A 16,035-nucleotide genomic window follows, 5' to 3' on the forward strand; every position below is an offset into this window, starting at 1 on the left:
CTGGCGGGCTGGATTAAAGGGGCCGATGACTTGGCTGTTGAGACGTGAACAATGTACCCCACTCCACACAGCCCTGCTGGGACAGACTAACCCCTGCAGACACACACACACACACACACACACACACACACACACACACACACACACACACACACACACACACACACACACACACACACACACACCATGCCGAGTGTCTAACCTAAGGCGATGGGGCAAACCATTACCCTCGCCGTCACAGTGCCACCAGCCTGATCTTTACACATACACGCTTACACTCACACACACACACAAACATATCCACACACATACATACAGACATACAGACATACAGACATACATACAGACATACAGACATACATACAGACATACAGACATACTGATCCAATAAGGGCCGCAAAAAAAGCTAAAGAAAATCAACCGTTCATTCATATTTTATTCAGTGTTACCTCACGTTCACTTCTAAGAGGCTTTCAAATGCCTCAGCATGGGCATGAAGATTTAATGGCAGAAACACTGAGTGAGCTCTATCGACTGGTGTACGCTCAACTCAATTAACCTCATGATAACATGCACACACACTCCAAACCAGTCTGTCTCCCTCATGATGGAAATGTGAGTTTAACTCATTATGAGTAAACCCTTTTGAAGTTGACTGTTTCTACCCACTCATATGGGTTATATTTTGTTGTTATTTATTTGGAGCGCACCCAATGATGGCGAACACCCTGTTCCGGCAGAATGACAGATTTTCAGCCTGCAGCTGGGGGAGTCTGGGCATTTCCCCATGGAGAGCACCCTGCCTACCTCCACTTAGCCTGCACTGGGAGTATAATCATGGGCTCCCCATGGGCGCACCCTGAACCTGCTCCAGTGGCAGCCTGCACTGAAAGTCTGGGCAGTCCCCATGGGACGCACCCTGCCTGCACCCACAGGTATTTTTGAGCCTGAACATGGGAGTTGGGTTCCCCATGGATTTTGCGCACCCTTTGCCTGCTCCAGTCAGCCTGCACTGGGAGTCTGGGCTCCCCCATGGAGAGCACCCTGCCTGCTCCAGTCAGCCTGCACTGGGAGTCTGGGCTCCCCATGGAGCGCACCCTGCCTGCCCCAGTCAGCCTGCACTGGGAGTCTGGGCTCACCATGGAGAGCACCCTGCCTACTCCACTTAGCCTGCACTGGGAGTCTGGACTCCCCATGGAGAGCACCCTGCCTACTCCACTTAGCCTGCACTGGGAGTCTGGGCTCCCCATGGAGCGCACCCTGCCTGCTCCACTTAGCCTGCACTGGGAGTCTGGGCTCCCCATGGAGAGCACCCTGCCTGCTCCACTTAGCCTGCACTGGGAGTCTGGGCTCCCCATGGAGAGCACCCTGCCTACTCCACTTAGCCTGCACTGGGAGTCTGGGCTCCCCATGGAGAGCACCCTGCCTGCTCCACTTAGCCTGCACTGGGAGTCTGGGCTCCCCATGGAGAGCACCCTGCCTACTCCACTTAGCCTGCACTGGGAGTCTGGGCTCCCCATGGAGAGCACCCTGCCTGCTCCACTTAGCCTGCACTGGGAGTCTGGGCTCCCCATGGAGAGCACCCTGCCTGCTCCAGTCAGCCTGCACTGGGAGTCTGGGCTCCCATGGAGCGCACCCTGCCTGCCCCACTTAGCCTGCACTGGGAATCTGGGCTCCCCATGGAGAGCACCCTGCCTGCTCCACTCAGCCTGCACTGGGAGTCTGGGCTCCCCATGGAGCGCACCCTGCCTGCCCCACTTAGCCTGCACTGGGAGTCTGGGCTGCAACCTGCCTGCTCCACTCAGCCTGCACTGGGAGTCTGGGCTGCACCCTGCCTGCTCCACTCAGCCTGCACTGGGAGTCTGGGCTGCACCCTGCCTGCTCCACTCAGCCTGCACTGGGAGTCTGGGCTCCCCATGGAGAGCACCCTGCCTACTCCACTTAGCCTGCACTGGGAGTCTGGGCTCCCCATGGAGAGCACCCTGCCTGCCCCACTTAGCCTGCACTGGGAGTCTGGGCTCCCCATGGAGAGCACCCTGCCTGCTCCACTTAGCCTGCACTGGGAGTCTGGGCTCCCCATGCAGCGCACCCTGCCTACTCCACTTAGCCTGCACTGGGAGTCTGGGCTCCCCATGGAGCGCACCCTGCCTGCTCCAGTCAGCCTGCACTGGGAGTCTGGGCTCCCCATGGAGAGCACCCTGCCTACTCCACTTAGCCTGCACTGGGAGTCTGGGCTCCCCATGGAGCACACCCTGCCTGCAACACTCAGCCTGCACTGGGAGTCTGGGCTCCCCATGGAGCGCACCCTGCCTGCAACACTCAGCCTGCACTGGGAGTCTGGGCTCCCCATGGAGAGCACCCTGCCTACTCCACTTAGCCTGCACTGGGAGTCTGGGCTCCCCATGGAGCGCACCCTGCCTGCAACACTCAGCCTGCACTGGGAGTCTAGGCTCCCCATGGAGCGCACCCTGCCTGCTCCAGTCAGCCTGCACTGGGAGTCTGGGCTCCCCATGGAGCGCACCCTGCCTACTCCACTTAGCCTGCACTGGGAGTCTGGGCTCCCCATGGAGCGCACCCTGCCTGCTCCACTCAGCCTGCACTGGGAGTCTGGGCTCCCCATGGAGCGCACCCTGCCTGCCCCACTTAGCCTGCACTGGGAGTCTGGGCTCCCCATGGAGCGCACCCTGCCTGCTCCAGTCAGCCTGCACTGGGAGTCTGGGCTCCCCATGGAGAGCACCCTGCCTACTCCACTTAGCCTGCACTGGGAGTCTGGGCTCCCCATGGAGCGCACCCTGCCTGCTCCAGTCAGCCTGCACTGGGAGTCTGGGCTCCCCATGGAGAGCACCCTGCCTACTCCCCTTAGTCTGCACTGGGAGTCTGGACTCCCCATGGAGAGCACCCTGCCTACTCCACTTAGCCTGCACTGGGAGTCTAGGCTCCCCATGGAGCGCACCCTGCCTGCTCCACTTAGCCTGCACTGGGAGTCTGGGCTCCCCATGGAGAGCACCCTGCCTGCTCCACTTAGCCTGCACTGGGAGTCTGGGCTCCCCATGGAGAGCACCCTGCCTGCTCCACTTAGCCTGCACTGGGAGTCTGGGCTCCCCATGGAGCGCACCCTGCCTGCTCCAGTCAGCCTGCACTGGGAGTCTGGGCTCCCCATGGAGCGCACCCTGCCTGCCCCACTTAGCCTGCACTGGGAGTCTGGGCTCCCCATGGAGCGCACCCTGCCTACTCCACTTAGCCTGCACTGGGAGTCTGGGCTCCCCATGGAGCGCACCCTGCCTGCTCCAGTCAGCCTGCACTGGGAGTCTGGGCTCCCCATGGAGCGCACCCTGCCTGCCCCACTTAGCCTGCACTGGGAATCAGGGCTCCCCATGGAGAGCACCCTGCCTGCTCCACTCAGCCTGCACTGGGAGTCTGGGCTCCCCATGGAGCGCACCCTGCCTGCCCCACTTAGCCTGCACTGGGAGTCTGGGCTGCAACCTGCCTGCTCCACTCAGCCTGCACTGGGAGTCTGGGCTGCACCCTGCCTGCTCCACTCAGCCTGCACTGGGAGTCTGGGCTGCACCCTGCCTGCTCCACTCAGCCTGCACTGGGAGTCTGGGCTCCCCATGGAGAGCACCCTGCCTACTCCACTTAGCCTGCACTGGGAGTCTGGGCTCCCCATGGAGAGCACCCTGCCTACTCCACTCAGCCTGCACTGGGAGTCTGGGCTCCCCATGGAGCGCACCCTGCCTACTCCACTTAGCCTGCACTGGGAGTCTGGGCTCCCCATGGAGCGCACCCTGCCTGCTCCAGTCAGCCTGCACTGGGAGTCTGGGCTCCCCATGGAGAGCACCCTGCCTGCCCCACTTAGCCTGCACTGGGAGTCTGGGCTCCCCATGGAGCACACCCTGCCTGCAACACTCAGCCTGCACTGGGAGTCTAGACTCCCCATGGAGCGCACCCTGCCTGCAACACTCAGCCTGCACTGGGAGTCTGGGCTCCCCATGGAGAGCACCCTGCCTACTCCACTTAGCCTGCACTGGGAGTCTGGGCTCCCCATGGAGCGCACCCTGCCTGCAACACTCAGCCTGCACTGGGAGTCTAGGCTCCCCATGGAGCGCACCCTGCCTGCTCCAGTCAGCCTGCACTGGGAGTCTGGGCTCAGCCCATGGGAGTCCGGGAGCACCCTGCCTACTCCACTCAGCCTGCACTGGGAGTCTGGGCTCCCCATGGAGCGCACCCTGCCTGCTCCAGTCAGCCTGCACTGGGAGTCTGGGCTCCCCATGGAGCGCACCCTGCCTGCTCCACTTAGCCTGCACTGGGAGTCTGGGCTCCCCATGGAGCGCACCCTGCCTGCTCCAGTCAGCCTGCACTGGGAGTCTGGGCTCCCCATGGAGAGCACCCTGCCTACTCCACTTAGCCTGCACTGGGAGTCTGGGCTCCCCATGGAGCGCACCCTGCCTGCTCCAGTCAGCCTGCACTGGGAGTCTGGGCTCCCCATGGAGAGCACCCTGCCTGCTCCCCTTAGTCTGCACTGGGAGTCTGGGCTCCCCATGGAGAGCACCCTGCCTACTCCACTTAGCCTGCACTGGGAGTCTGGGCTCCCCATGGAGCGCACCCTGCCTGCTCCACTTAGCCTGCACTGGGAGTCTGGGCTCCCCATGGAGAGCATCCTGCCTACTCCACTTAGCCTGCACTGGGAGTCTGGGCTCCCCATGGAGAGCACCCTGCCTGCTCCACTTAGCCTGCACTGGGAGTCTGGGCTCCCCATGGAGCGCACCCTGCCTGCAACACTCAGCCTGCACTGGGAGTCTAGGCTCCCCATGGAGCGCACCCTGCCTACTCCACTTAGCCTGCACTGGGAATCAGGGATCCCCATGGAGAGCACCCTGCCTGCTCCACTTAGCCTGCACTGGGAATCAGGGCTCCCCATGGAGAGCACCCTGCCTGCTCCACTCAGCCTGCACTGGGAGTCTGGGCTCCCCATGGAGCGCACCCTGCCTGCCCCACTTAGCCTGCACTGGGAGTCTGGGCTGCAACCTGCCTGCCCCACTCAGCCTGCACTGGGAGTCCCCTGGGCTGCACCCTGCCTGCTCCACTCAGCCTGCACTGGGAGTCTGGGCTGCACCCTGCCTGCTCCACTCAGCCTGCACTGGGAGTCTGGGCTGCAACCTGCCTGCTCCACTCAGCCTGCACTGGGAGTCTGGGCTGCACCCTGCCTGCTCCACTCAGCCTGCACTGGGAGTCTGGGCTGCACCCCCTGCCTGCTCCACTCAGCCTGCACTGGGAGTCCGGGCTGCACCCTGCCTGCTCCACTCAGCCTGCACTGGGAGTCTGGGCTGCAACCTGCCTGCTCCACTCAGCCTGCACTGGGAGTCTGGGCTGCACCCTGCCTGCTCCACTCAGCCTGCACTGGGAGTCCGGGCTGCACCCTGCCTGCTCCACTCAGCCTGCACTGGGAGTCTGGGCTGCACCCTGCCTGCTCCACTCAGCCTGCACTGGGAGTCCGGGCTGCACCCTGCCTGCTCCACTCAGCCTGCACTGGGAGTCTGGGCTGCATCATCTTAAACTCCCCAGTCATGCAGCACAGAAGTCAACACTCTTGAATAATGCGATAAGACATGTAGAAATGTTGAAACGGTTCATTACTGTTCTCAAAATATGTCCATGACACCATACAGGCTAGAATAACTTTACGATGCAAGAAGAAACCGGAACCTTCCAGCTTCGTAGGCTAACTTTCCTTTACAGCTCAAACTAACATCAATTCAACACCTTCGTACTTTGTTTGTGATAATATGCTAATCATAATGCAAAATATGCTGATTTAAAACCTGATTGCCACCAAAAACTTTATCCATTCATTTAATTGGTCTCCCTCACGTCTCTCCCTCAGCCAAAGATGTTTGAATGACAGTCATTACTGATAATATGCTAATCATAATGCAAAAATATGCTGATTTAAAACCTGATTTTCCCAGTTTATCCAAAACTTTATCCATTCAAATAAATTTAATTGTTGTTTGTAGTTCTCCCTAAAAACAGTCAAAGATTGTATAATTGCCTCAGCAAACTGAAGGCCATAAAACATTTCAAACATAAGGAAAAGCTTAATTTCCTACATTTCCAAGCAGTCAAATGTTTTTCTTTATTAGCCAAGGGTGTCACCAAAGCTACGGTATGTTAGTAGCTCATTTTCAAAGATACATTATGATGCTTTACAAGTTCAAAAACTTTTGTTTCAAAAATAATAATAACCGTGGCCCATCACAGCCCTAATGATCACACTCAGCTCTGACGGTTAACAGTACAGTCTAGACATACACACACCTCATAACATTGAGAGAGAGAGAGAGAGAGAGAGAGAGAGAGAGAGAGAGAGACAGAGAGAGAGTTAGAGAGAGAGAGAGAACAGAAGGACACAGAAACAGGTTGTTATTGTAATGCATACTGTACACTTAGGTTATTATTCTAATACAACCAGTTCATTGATTAATGGATAGTGGCCACACTAAAAGAGATCAGATCTTTCTAACCAGGTGTAAATGGTCCATTATGATCCACTGTGGGTAACCACCTCTGGAAGAGGACAAGGACAGATATCACTGCCAAGTGTCAGAGCACCAACTCATTAAATATAATGGGAAATGTGAGACAGAGGAGAAAAGAGAGAGAAAGAGAGAGAGACAAAGAAAGAGACAGAGGGGTTCATTTCATGACTGCTGCTTATCTTCATACACTGATGCGTTTTCCATTAAGAGCTGACAGAGAGCTGCTTTACTCTGGGTAACAATAGGTCCAGTACTGGCCAAGTATAGACACTCAGACACGCACACACACACTGCAGATCTATTTCAGGGTGTAGGACAGTTATGGGAAGCTGCCTCATGCAAATACTACAGAGAATGAAATTACACAGAGCCCAGGGAATCAAAAATTAGATAGCTAGATAAATGAACGGTGTTGAAAAATATTTTTGTCAAATACTTCCCTTTTGTGCCTTATCAAAAAAGTAGTATGCAATGTCATGTGTGTGTATGTGCATATCATATGTGCATGACCATGTGTGTGTGTGTGCATATTATATGTGCATGACTGTGTGTGTGTGTGTGTGTGTGTGTGTGTGTGTGTGTGTGTGTGCTTTTATCTTCATTCTCTGATGAAAGGGCTGCTATAAGAGGCTGAGAGGCTAAAGGCCACTTTAAGAAACTGAAGGGCTGATGGTAAGAGGCTGAGGGCCAGGGTTATGTCAAGAGTCTCCCCACAAAGGACTGTGACAATGAGCGACTGTGAGGAGGGTACAGCTAGTCTTCACTAATGAGTCTCACAAAGACATGAAAGGAAAAGAGGGAGAGAGTGAGGGAGGGGAGAAAGATGGAAGGTAGGCAGGTAGAGGGCTAGGACTGGAGAGGTAGAGAGAAAGAGAGAGTGAGAGAGAGAAGAGTGTTGGGGTGGAGAGATGAAGAGAGAGGACAGGATCAGGGGTGGGGAAGGAGTGGAGGGGGAAAGGAGAGGCGAGAGATACTGTAAATCAGATGAATAGATAGATGGAGATGGGGTTAAAGTGGATTAGAGTGGGGTAGAGGGGGAAAGAGTGGGGGTTAGTTTATATATGTATGTATATACTGTATATATATATATATATATACACCTTTATTTAACTAGGCAAGTCAGTCAAGAACAAATTCTTATCTACAATGACGGCCTACTCCGGCCAAAAAACGAACGACGCTGGGCCAATTGTACGCCGTCCTATGGGTCTCTTGCACTGAGATGCAAGTGCCTTAGAATGCTGCACCACTCAAGTAGAGGGGGTAAAGGGGGGAGAAGGGGGATAGAGGGGGGTGGGGGGTATAGGGGGATAGCTGGACAAAGCATAGAGATAGTATGACAACAGAGAAAATCATACGTTCCTGCAATATTTCTGCTGTATAATGTATAAACCAAAGTTACTGAAGTGAAATATCCCCAGCTGATTGTTGCTTTGGGGGAACTGTAGAACACTTCCCTTGTGCCGGAAACAATGTGCATTGACATTTCCCGAAAGTATTTAGAATACAAAAGCCAGTCAATATCAGCCACCCACAGCTCAGCTCCCTCTCTCATTCTGTCCTTCTCTTCCTCTTCCTCAGTGAAGAAATGTTCTAAGCAGGAGATCACACAGGTAAGAACAGAGACAGGAAAAAGAAAGTGACAGAAAGAGACAAAACACACACAACCCACAGCTGCTTTCACTTATTAGCAGGGAATGCTTGCTTTGAAATGCACAGCTACAACCAGCGAACGCGGAGTAACCATGGCAACTTATCAGTTTTGAATGTTAGACTTTGTTTCCGGTATTTTTATTCGTTTTTTTTTAAAGGCTTACCTCGTGGGCTTTCATATGTGTGGTGGCCTAGGGAAACCTTTTCACATCGTAACATTTTGACTTTTAGATGTTTGAGAAGTACAAACTGTCCCAAATCCAGGTATTTTTAAATCACTGAAATATCTTTATCAGAACCCGAGTTATGAGCTTTTAAAGTTGACTTCAGTCGACATGAAGTAAAAAAGAGAAAACGTGTATTATTTTGAAACAGCAACTGCTGGTATGGTTTACATTAATTCATGTAACAAATTATTATATTCTACAATACTAGATACAGTGCCTTGGATTTCTTCTTATTACAAAGTGGGATTAAAATGGATTTCATTGTAATTTTTTGTCAACAAATCTACACAAATCTACTCTGTAATGTCAATTCTTTCTTTAAGATGAATACAAATTTGATATATAGTGCATACATTAAGTTGTTGAGGCAAGTCTAAATTCGTTCAGGAGGAAAATTTGCCTCAACAAATCCCATGAATCACATGGACTCTGTGTGAAATATTAGGGGTTGATGTGGTTTTTGAATGACTAACCCTTCCTTTGTCCCACATACATGCAACATATGTAAGGTCCCTCAGTCAAGTATTTCAAGCACACATTCAACTACAATGACCAGGGAGCTTTTTGAAAGCCTCATAAAGAAGGGCAGCGATTGGTAGATGAGTAACAATAACAATCTCTTTAAGCATGGTCAAGTGAATAATTATGCCGTGGATTATATATTAAACCACCCAGACACATAGGTCACTGGGGATTTTTAAAACAGCTACAGTTACAGAGTTCAATCTCATTGTATTGACTCCACAATAATGACTTAAATGACATAGTGAAAAAGAAGAATAAAAATATTCCCAAACATGCATCTTGTATGCAACAAGACACTAAAGTAATACTACAAAAAATAAACACAGCAACGGAGTACCCTTTTTGGCACAAATACAAAGCCTTATATTTGGGGCAAATCCAACACACCACTGAGTAACTGCCTTCTTATTTTCCAGCATGGTGGTGACTGCATCATAGTATGGGTATGCTTGACATCGGCAAATACTGGGGAGTTTTTTCAGGATACAAAAATAACTAGCTAAGCACAGGCAAAATCCTAGAGGAAAACCTGTTTCAGTCTGATATACAGAGCCACTGGGAGAGGAAGTTACAGTTTTGAATTAAATCTGCTTTAAAATCTATGGCAATACTTGAAAAATGCTGTCTAGCCATGATCCCCAGCATCTTGACAGAGCTTGAAGAATTATGAAAAGAATGTGCTAATATTGCACAATCTAGGTGTGTAAAGCTCATCAAATTACCCAAGAAAACTCAAAGGTGTTTCTAACATGTATTAACTCATGACTATGAATACCTATGCAACAACTATATTTTAGTATTTATTTATATCAATCTTTTTTTAAAGTAAATTTTTCTTCCATTTTGTATTTTGTGTAGAGATGTTGACAAATAATTACAATTAAATCAATTTTAATCGCACTTGGTTACACAATAAAATACATTATTATGAACAGTCAACAACAAATCCTTAGAAAGAAAAACATTAAAGAAACTATGTACAATACAACACATATACATAATTGATATTCAGCTTGCAGGAACGGGTACTGGAACGAGTTGCCGACATCACCCAGGCCAGGAGGAACAATCTCATCTACTGAGAGATGAGATAAAATCTGTTTTTCATAGAGGCATAGTAAAAACAATACAAATACTCACAACATAAACCTACTGTATAACTGATCAGAGGACAGTAAAATAGTACAGTACAATTGTGTAAAAGCAAATAAAGTGATTCGGTAGTGTCGTCTGCTGACTGTGACCTGGTGTTGTTGAAAGCCCAGATGCAAATGGCCAAGAAGGATCTAATTCATATTAATATTAATGAATGTGACTCTCTCTCTCTGACAAACAAACCCAAAGAGAACTCTACAACACACAAACAAAAATGACTAAGTCATCGTTCTTACCTTATCATGGTGACGACCACCTTAGATCCTGCACTGGTCAGCAGATCCATAAGCATGCCCATTCCCTTCACTATCTTACCCCGAGGGAAGAGAACATGTTTCAGTGCTGTATCAGTCTTATTCATTTGGGTCCACAAGAAAGTGAATTGTCATGGAGACCCAAATGTTTTAAACACACACACACACATGCACGCATGCACACACACGCACACACACGCTGTCACGACTTCTACCGAAGTCGTTGCCTCTCCTTGTTCGGGCGGTGCTTGGCGTTCGACGTCACCGGTCTTCTAGCCATCAATGATCAATTTTTTTCATTTTCCATTGGTTTTGTCTTGTCTTCCCACACACCTGTTTTCAATCCCACTCATTACCTGTTGTGTATTTAAACCCTCTGTTTCCCCTCATGTCTTTGTCAGAGATTGTTTAATTGTCAGTGTTGTTATTTTGTTGTGTTGGTGCGCGACGGGTCCTTGTACCCATGTTTTTTCATGTCTGTACGTTTTAGTGTTATGGAGCATGTTCTGTGGACATTTATTAAAAGACTCCATTTACACTCCATTTTGACTCTCCTGCGCCTGACTTCCCTGCCACCTATACACACGACGCTGACACACGCACACACGCACACACACACACGCACGCGCACACGCACACGCACACGCACACACGCACGCACACACACACGCACACGCACACGCAAACGCACACACACACACGCACGCACGCACACGCGCACGCGCACACGCGCACACACACACACACACACACACACACACACACACACACACACACACACACACACACACACACACACACACACACACACACACACACACACACACACACACACACAAAAAGGTCTCACTTCCTCTTCAAACCGCCGTGTTTATATCATGTCTATCTTAATTGATTCACATTAACTTGTTTGCTAGCTAACTTGTTTTGTGGGATACAGTGATGAAAAATACCACAGATTATGAAATAGTCAGTGAAAACTTAGGCTAAAATAAGCTGTAGCAGCTTGTCTTCAAACTTGTCTTCAATAGTACTGTCACTTCAACAGGACTGGCTATAGCCTACCATGAACAAAGATAGAGTAGATGCAGGTAATGAAGGCCTGAGTTTATAAAGTTAATGTATTGTGTACTTAACTAGCTAGCTAACTAGCTTAACATACCTTCTTTGCTCCTCGTTGAAGATGCTCTATCATCTCTCCATCCATGATGAGGTGACACACGATTGTTGGGAACACTCGTAAAATAATCCTTCCTTACAGGTAATTCAGAGCATACTGTCAGCTCCGCTCAACGTAGTGACAACTAACTAGGAGGCTAGCTAAATAACACAGCTAGAATCATTGCTATATAGAAATAAAAACTGTGACAGTAGATGGGAGGGGTTAGGCGTAGCTGAAGGATGCAACTAAAAACAAACAAAAGATTGTACTATTGTAAAATATACTGTGTCCCAAAAATGTAAACTACCGGTCAAAAGTTAAGAACACCTACTCATTCAAGGGTTTTTCTTTATTTTAACTATTGCCTACACTATATAATAATAGTGAAGACATCAAAAATGTGAAATAACACATATGGAATCATGTAGTAACCAAAAAAGTGTTAACCAAATCAAAATATATTTTATATTTGAGATTCTTCAAATAGCCACCGTTTGCCTTGATGACAGCTTTGTACACTCGTGGCATTCTCTGAACCAGCTTCACCTGGAATGAGTTCCAACATATGCTGAGCACTTGTTGGCTGCGTTTCCTTCACTCTGCGGTCGGACTCATCCCAAACCAGCTCAATTTGGTTGAGGTCGGGGGATTGTGGAGGCCAGGTCATCTGATGCAGCACTCCATCACTCTCTTTCTTGGTAAAATATCCCGTACACAGCCTGGTGTGTTGGGTCATTGTCCTGTTGAAAAACAGATGATAGTCCCACTAAGCCCAAACAAGATGGGATGGTGTATCGCTGCAGAATGCTGTGGTAGCCATACTGGTTAATTGTGCCTTGAATTCTAAATAAATCACAGACAGTGTCACCAGCCAAGCACCCCCACACCATAACACCTCCTGCTCCATTCTTTACGGTGGGAAAAACACACCGCATCTCACAAAGACACGGCGGTTGGATCCAAACATCTCCAATTTGGACTCCAGACCAAAAGACACATTTCCAACGGTCTAATGTCCATTGCTCGTGATTATTGGCCCAAGCAAGTCTTTTATTATTATTGGTGTCCTTTAGTAATGGTTTCTTTGCAGCAAATCGACCTGATTCACACAGTCTCCTCTGAACATTTGATGTTGACATGTGTCTGTTACTTGAACTATGTGAAGCATTTATTTGGGCTGCAATTTGGTAACTCTAATGAACTTATCCTCTGCAGCAGAGGTAACTCTGGGTCTTCCATTCCTGTGGTGGTCCTCATGAGAGCCAGTTTCATCATAGCACTTGATGGTTTTTGTGACTGCATTTCAAGAAACTTTCAAAGTTATTGAAATTTTACATATTGACTGATCTTCATGTCTTAAAGTAATGATGAACTGTCATTTCTCTTCGCTTATTTGAGCTGTTCTTCCCATAACATGGGCTAGGTTTTTACCAACCCTACCTTCTCACAACACAACTGATTGACTCAAACGCATTATATAAGAAGGAAAGACATTACACAAATGTACTTTTAACAAGGCACACCAGTAAATTGAAATGCATTCCAAGTGACTACCTCATGAAGCTGGTTGAGAGAATGACAAGAGTGTGCAAACCTGTCATCAAGGCAAAGGGTGGCTATTTGAATAATCTCAAAAATAAAATATATTTAGATTAGTTTAACACTTTTTTGGTTACTACATGATTTTATATGTGCTATTTCATAATTTCATGTCTTCACTATTATTCTACAACTTAGAATATAAAGAAATAAAGAAAAACACTAAAGAGGCATTTCGCTGCCTCTGAAAAACATCAAAAGAAAGATGCCCAGGGTCCCTGCTCATCTGCGTGAACTTGCCTTAGGCATGCTGCAAGGAGGAATGAGGACTGCAGATGTGGCAGGGCAATACATTGCAATGTCCATACTGTGGGAAGCCCAAGACAGGGCTACAGGGAGACAGGACGGACAGATGATCATCTTCGCCGTGGCAGACCACATGTAACAACACCTGCACAGGATCGGTACATTCGAACATCACACCTGCGTTACAGGTACAGGATGGCAACAACAACTGCCTGAGTTTCACCAGGAATGCCCAATCCCTCCATCAGTGCTTAGACTGCCCACAATAGGCTGAGAGAGACTGGACTGAGGGCTTGTAGGCCTGTTGTTGTTATGACTTCTATGAATGGTGGGTGGAGGAGTCAAGCGCAGAGAGCAGGTAGTTCCGTACGTGGATCTTTTATTCCAATGACAGCGGAAAAAAACGGACATGCAAAAAAAAAGGGAGCATAAAAGAACCCGTCCAAATAAACAGGACTAAAACTGTCCGGAAAAATAGAGACCACAATAATAAACCAACACCAAAAACAGAGAACACGCCCGCACAATAGCCAGCGGGCCTAGTGCCCTTAAATAGCCTACAAACAAAACTAAACTCAAAACAGGTGAAACCAATTAGACCAAACTAACAGAAACAAAAGGAAAGGGAATCGATGGCAGCTAGTAGGCCGGCGACGACGACCGCCGAGCGCCGCCCGAACAGAAAGAGGCACCATCTTCGGTGGGATTCGTGACAGTTGCAAGGCAGGTCCTCACCAGACAACACCGGCAACAACGTTGCCTATGAGCACAAACCCACCATCGCTGGACCAGACAGAACTGGCAAAAAGTTATCTTCACTGATGAGTCGCGGTTTTGTCTCACAAGGGGTGATGGTCAGATTTGCGTTTATTGTCGATGAAATGAACGTTACACCGAGGCCTGTACTCTGGAGTGGGATCGATTTGGGGGTGGATGTTCCATCATGGTCTGGGGCAGTGTGTCACAGCATCATCGGACGGAGCTTGTTGTCATTGCAGGCAATCACAATGCTGTGCGCTACAGGGAAGACATCCTCCTCCCTCATGTGGTACCCTTCCTACAGGCTCATCCTGACATGACCCTCAGGCATGACAATGCCACCAGCCATACTTCTCGTTCTGTGGGTGACTTTCTGCAAGACAGGAATGTCAGTGTTCTGCCATGGCCAGCAAAGAGCCCGGATCTCAATCCCATTGAGCACGTCTGGGACCTGTTGGATCGGAGGGTGAGGGCCATTCCCCCCAGAAATGCCCGGGAACTTACATGTGCCTTGGTGGAAGAGTGGGGTAACATCTCACAGCAAGAACTGGCAAATCTGGTGCAGTCCATGAGGAGGAGATGCACTGCAGTACTTGATGCAGCTGGTGGCCACACCAGATACTGACTGTTACTTTTGATTTTGACCCCCCTTTGTTCAGCGACACATTATTTAATTTCTGTTAGTCACATGTCTGTAGAACATGTTCAGTTTATGTCTCAGTTGTTGAATCTTGTTATGTTCATACAAATATTTAAGTTTGCTGAAAATAAACATAGTTGACAGTGAGAGAAAGTTTCTCTTTTTGCTGAGTTTAGTATGTATAACCTGGAAGTAGAAGCCTACGAGTTGTTGTCCATTCATTATTAGGGGAAAATAATAAAGGAAAATATATTTTAAAAATTTGCAAAAACATTTTATGCAGACAATTACATTGATGGAAGACACAATCTATCTGCAATATTAAGGCTGATCTACCCCATAAAAACGATAATTCATGACTAACTAGAAAAAGGGAAGACTTCTCACCTGTGCACTCGTTGACACCCCCTCAAATATTAAAAGCAGTGGATTGGTGTAACTGTATTGGTAGCCAATTCCTCTACTCCTATACAATGCTTTTACATCTGTGAGGGAAATAAAGGAGAGTATTTTTCAAAACCTTTGTAACAGCGCTCACTGTAACCCCTAGTTTCCAGTTTACACGTCATCTCCCAACGTTCTCAGACATTAATGAATGTTGAGTACTGACTTGTATTATAGGTGACCTGGCTGATCCAATATCATAGACAGTGTGACAGACCTGCCATGCAGCTCCGACTTTGGTTACATTAGGCAACACGTCGCACATTTTTTAAATTGAGAACTACTGTACTAAACGTCTTAGTTAGATTGCGCAACTAAAACGTCCTCTGCAAAAACTTCTAAATTAATTACAGATTTATTGAGTTATGTTAGATTCATTCTGGGGAATTTGAGGAAGTGAAATAGGCTTCTACAGTGTATCATGGAGGACCAACATCATTAACCAAATGCAGAATTGGTCAGGAAACACACCTCAGGAAACATTCTCGTTTGTCTAATGGGCAACGGAAAAACACAAGTGCGAAACAACATATTCAGTGGATCTTTAAGTAATCATACAAGATTTTTATATTACTAGAAAATGAAGAGTAACCAAAACAACCAAAATCTCAATTTCCACAAAAACAGAACATCGTTGCATTTTGGCCTTTTCCAACAGTGAATTGGGATGACATCCGACGAGCTGTGTGTGTGCATGTGAGTGTGTGTTTGCATTTGAGTTTGTGTGTGTGCATCTGTGTGTGTTTGCATTTGAGTGTGTGTGTGTGCGTGCATCTGTGTGTGTGTGTGTGTGTGTGTGTGCATATGTGTGTGTGTGCATATGTGTGTATGTGTG

The 16,035-nt window shown here is 48.5% G+C and overlaps 1 protein-coding gene across 10 annotated transcripts in view; it reads right to left on the minus strand.

Moving 5' to 3' along the window:
• The window catches only part of LOC112236880 (adhesion G protein-coupled receptor B2-like), a 507,905-nt gene that overhangs the window by 358,741 nt on the left and 133,129 nt on the right, over positions 1-16,035 (minus strand). The window lies entirely within an intron of this gene.

The sequence above is a fragment of the Oncorhynchus tshawytscha genome, linkage group LG13 (genome assembly GCF_018296145.1).
Source record: "Oncorhynchus tshawytscha isolate Ot180627B linkage group LG13, Otsh_v2.0, whole genome shotgun sequence".
Lineage (NCBI taxonomy): Eukaryota > Metazoa > Chordata > Actinopteri > Salmoniformes > Salmonidae > Oncorhynchus > Oncorhynchus tshawytscha.